Source organism: Beta vulgaris, chromosome 5 (genome assembly GCF_026745355.1).
Source record: "Beta vulgaris subsp. vulgaris cultivar EL10 chromosome 5, EL10.2, whole genome shotgun sequence".
NCBI classification, from domain to species: Eukaryota; Viridiplantae; Streptophyta; class Magnoliopsida; order Caryophyllales; family Amaranthaceae; genus Beta; species Beta vulgaris.
Genome location: NC_079206.1, coordinates 34,329,641 through 34,334,648, shown reverse-complemented (window position 1 = coordinate 34,334,648; position 5,008 = coordinate 34,329,641). Strand labels below are relative to the sequence as shown.

Below are 5,008 nucleotides of genomic sequence, written 5' to 3'. Positions count from 1 at the left end.
AAGGACCATCCCAGTTAGCCCCCAACTACAAAAAAAACTATATATAGAGGCAATCCAAAATTGCATCTAAATATATATTTGTAGCCTCTAATGGTGTTTAGAAGCAATTTTCTCGCTGCCTCTAATTAGTCCGTCGCTAATTATAGGTTGCCCCTATGCCACCTTTTAGGACAGACAAGTTATGGTGTTGCTAATTGTTGGTTGCCCCTAATCCACCTTTTTGAGGCACAAAACTTGAATTGTTGCTAAAACCACTTACATTTAGAGGCGACTATCAGGTAGTCGTTAATTATAGGTTGCCTCTAATGCCATATTTTTGGGGCATACATGTTACGTTGGTGATAAGACCATTTATATTTAGAGGCACCCATAAGTTTGTCTCTAATTTTAAGTTGCATCTAATGCAACCATAAGTCTGTCACTAAAGGATGTTTTTAGATGCAACAACAACTAGAATTTCCACATTTTCGATAATTTTTTTGGGATTTTTTGACGTTTATAAGCATCGAAATAAAAAATTATCGACTCCCTAAAGGAGCAGCGAACATTTAGCCACCGATAACTCACGACACTCATACGCTTCAAAAATGTTGAGGCTTTTTAGCATCATTGCAATTGAATATGTTGCAATTTGAAGCTACTATATAGACACTTGTAAGCGTCAACATTGTGTTATTAGTACAGTAACAGTTACAAGCACATTCTTACATCAACGGAAAAAATAGCATTATAAATTAATAAAGGAAACTAGAAGTATAATCTTATTACTAACAATTTTGACGAATTGATACAAACATTCAAAAGAGGAAATAAAAAAAATAAAAAATATGTAGAAATTCCATCTTCAACCGACATTCAACCTTCATTGAATCTTCAACATAAAACTTCAACTTGAACGCAATTCAATCTGCAAATTCAACCCAAAAAAAAGTTCAATAATTGCAAAATAAAAAAGAACATAAATCTGGAAATTGCAAAATATACCAAAAATCTTTGAGGCCCTTTTCTGCTCTCAATATCCTGCATTTTTTCAGAAACACACACATCAGAAACAAGATCTTAAGAAAAAGGTCATATATATACAAAGAATAGATGTTGATGAGGAGCGTTTCTCAAGCAATCAACTCAACAACCCAGGAAATTGCAGGAAAGGGTATATCGAGTACTCCAATAACACTTTTAGTGAAGAAACATGGTGTTCCTGACTTAACTTTAAAAACAGTGCCCCACCAAATTAAAAATGCTGGATCCACCCCTGGGCAGAACATTAATGTCTTCAAACAATGCTAGGATATGGGAATAGGAGCAGACTACAACCTGTTAGCAGAATTAGAGTCTGCAGATGCATACATATTTTCAAACACGTGGAGCATCAATAGCATCATATGGACAAACCTGCACTAGATCCATTTAATTTACATAAGAAAACACTTTATGTACCTTACTAGTGTTTGATGCTCGGTAACCTTCGACTGTCTCTGGTGCACAATATAGGCGAAGTGCATCCTCTATTGTGTTGACAGCCTCAGACAATATATCAAGATGGAGCAAGAGATATGGCTGAATTGTGGCAGAGTCTTTATTTCCTGCTTAGCAGAAGCATAGGAAGCCATAATTAACTAATGACAAAAAAATAATGAAAAATGATGCCACGACAGATGAAACACTTCCATGTATCTCAGACATAATTCATCAAAGACGAGAAAAACGGTATTTAAAACCTTAAAATACTAAAACAATAGCTAATGTCAGCAGATGAAATTACACAGAAAACATGTAACTACAGAATGATTACAGCTGCACATGCCGATCGCTTTGTTACAGCTCTACAAATATCTGCAGAAACAAAAACTGAAAGTCCAAAAGAAAAGTAGCTTTGCCCTCAAAAGTCAACTGGCCACTTTCCTCCACAATTACAACCAGATTCGTTCAGATTAAATTAAGATCATTTAAGGTCAAACTAAGGAACTTCACATGCATTAACAGATTGGAAAGTAAACCAGCACTACCGAGCTGGGTAATCCCTGGGATCACCCGGGTTCCAGTTCGTGGACAACCAGAAAACATTTATGAACAACAGATTAGGGATATTATCATGGCGTATATTACCCCAGATGAGAGTAGTATATTGAATGTTCTGATTTTTCAACTTGTGAATCAATAATGATGTCACAGAGTGTTGATAAAACTGGGCAAAGGACTCTTGTTGTTGTCACAAAACCTGATAAGGCTCCAGAAGGCCTGTTAGAGCTACAAATGATGATATCAGTATCGGTCTAGGGTATGTCTGCGTAAGGAACAGGATTGGGGAAGAAACGTACGAGGAAGCACGGTTAGAGGAGGAAAGGCTGTTTGGGTCCCACCCTTTGCTGTCTAGGATCAATGAGTCGATTGTGGGGGTCCCGGTGTTGGCTCAAAGATTGGTTCAGAATGCAAAGTTTGTGATTTACAAAATTTTATAATACACTACCAATTCAAACAAGTAGTGATTTACTAACAATACACAATCACTAACAGGTAACAATTGACCAACTGAAGATTTCAAGATTCCTCTACACAATGTAAGAATCTCTCCTGTAAAAACTTTCCCTCTCTTCAATAAACAAAACTTACTCTTCTTCTGTATCAAATTCCTAGTTTACATTTCATTTTTACCAGCTTAGATTAATGCTTTAATGGCTTCCTATGAGTTTTCTGACAAATATCAATTAAAATATGCTTTTGGGTTTTGTTCCTCTCCAACTCTTGTATATCATTATTTCCAACTCAAATTCAATGTTGCTAGCAATATTGCGACCCTTGTAGAAGCTACTTTAACTTCATATGAATATGAATATCAATCAAAACATCCACGAGCATATATTCATCAAACCAATTACATATTTATAATTTCCTAATTAGAAATTCCAAATTGCAAACTAACAATTTCTTAAATCATGAGTTCATGACCAATTCCAAACCAACAACAAATCAATCAACAACCATAAATCCACAATCACAAATTAACATTTCACAAGTAGTAATTCACAACCAAACAATGTAAATTGTAAATATTACCTTTTAAAAAAAAACTTAAACTAAAACTTAGGGTCAAGAACACTTACTGACTGACTGAAGTGAGTGTCACGAGAGGTCGGCGACGGAGAATGGACAGTTGCGGTGTCGCTTCGTCTCCTGACTCCGTCGTGGCGTCGCAGCATCGCTTCCTCTTCGTCTCCTGAGTCCGTCGCAGGCTCGCAACGTCGCTTCCTCTTCGTGACTTCGTTCCTCTTCCTCACCGCTCGTCGTCGTCGGCTCCGACGAAAGCGAATGTGCGGTCGACGTCGTCGTCCTCCGTCCGTCTCTCCATCGTTGAGATTAGGGTTTCTCTCAATCTCTCTTCCTTAGTCTCTCTCTTCTTCAGTCTCTCTCTTCAGCGTGTTTTTTTCAGAATGTTTTTCAAAAACTTCACGCGTGCTGCTGGCCTAATTGTTTTATGATGATTTAGGGTTTAGAAAATATCAAGCATTATAAGGATGGGCCTGGCCCAATTGTTTGATTTCATTCTTTCTTTAAATCGTTAAAATCGTCAAAAAATCATGATTTTAACGATTTGAACGATTTTTCACAATTTTAGTCGCGATTTTAAACTTTTAAGATTCTAATAACGATTTGAATTAGAGGTAATCATGGGCCGGGCCGGGCCATGGCTAAAAAATACGGCCCATTTCGGGCCGAAATCTTCATGCCCAAACCCGCATATTTCGGGTTCAAATAGCGGGTTTTTCGGACCAAAATCGCACCAGGCCAAAATTTTAACTAAAAACGTCATTTTTGCATTTCCCAAACCCACTTTTTTTTCAAAAAAATTGGGTCGGGCCGAAAAATAGTTCCCAAACCCGCAATTTTTTGTGGGTGGGCCGGGCTCACTTTTTTTTTTTAAAATAACATTAATTCATTGATTCAAAGTCATACGACATCTACAATAAAAGTCAAAGCTAAACAAATAAATACAATTCTAATATGATAAAACCACGATCGTTGAGTAGATCTAACACTTCTGAAAACCCTTGTCTTTCACATCGCTGTCTGATGCAGCCTTCTGCAAGGGGTCTGTTGATCTTTTGTAGATTTGAAGTAGAACGGATCCAATTCAAGTGATTGTAAACGAAGTCTTGACATTTGTTGCAATTCCGCACAAATTTCGACCAACAAATCAACATCTTGAAATACACAAAAATCCAAAAACAAATTCTCTAAACTCTCACATGGAGAGAGATAAAACCCAATATATGGGTAGACATAACCCAATATATGGGTAGAAAAACTCTCCATTAGAGAGAAGACTGAGATTTATTGAAAACATAAACCTAAAAAGCTAGTAATAAAACGAGAAAAGGGGCATACCACCGCCCAAAAGGGTGGTGGTAGCCCCTAAGTTGAAAATTAGGGTTTTGTGGGAGAGGAGAGAGAGAGCAGAGAAAAAGAAGAAAAGAGGAGGCGCTTAAATTTGAATCACCTCTAATTTGAATCGATCAATATATTAGAATGGTAAGATCGCAGGAATTTTTGATTCAAATCGTTGCATGCACATTTGAACGGCGCCGCTTTTGTACTTTTATTTTTTTTGTTATTTCATTGTATGAACAACTAATGGTGAGTTCATTTTGTCTGAACTATTCTGATCTAATTTGAAATTTGAAATTTCCTGATCTACTATAGATTTTTTTTTCTGACCTGATCGTTTTTAGAATTATTCTTATTTGATCTAATCTGTTCTTAAATTTTTGTCTCATCTGAATTTATCTCATTGTAGTTGTTTTCATTGTTATAATTTTCCTTATTTGATCTGATCTAATCTGGATTTTTTTCCTGAATTTATCAGACCCTATTCTGGATTTTTTTATCTTATCTTATATGATGTGTTAATTTTTAAGATAAGGGTGTGTTTGATTCGTCTGAAATTTTCTGATCTGATCTAAACTTTTCTTACCAGATCTGATCTGATCTGAATTTTTCTTATCTGATC

General features: G+C 36.2%; 1 long non-coding RNA gene across 1 annotated transcript; it reads right to left on the bottom strand.

Moving 5' to 3' along the window:
• Window positions 1-622: 622 nt before the first annotated feature.
• Window positions 623-3,326, bottom strand: LOC125497299 (uncharacterized). The gene is made up of 3 exons (XR_008969253.1): window positions 3,105-3,326; window positions 985-1,586; window positions 623-907 (listed from the first exon to the last, which is right to left on the bottom strand). It is a non-coding gene; the product is annotated as an uncharacterized LOC125497299 (long non-coding RNA).
• Window positions 3,327-5,008: the final 1,682 nt, after the last annotated feature.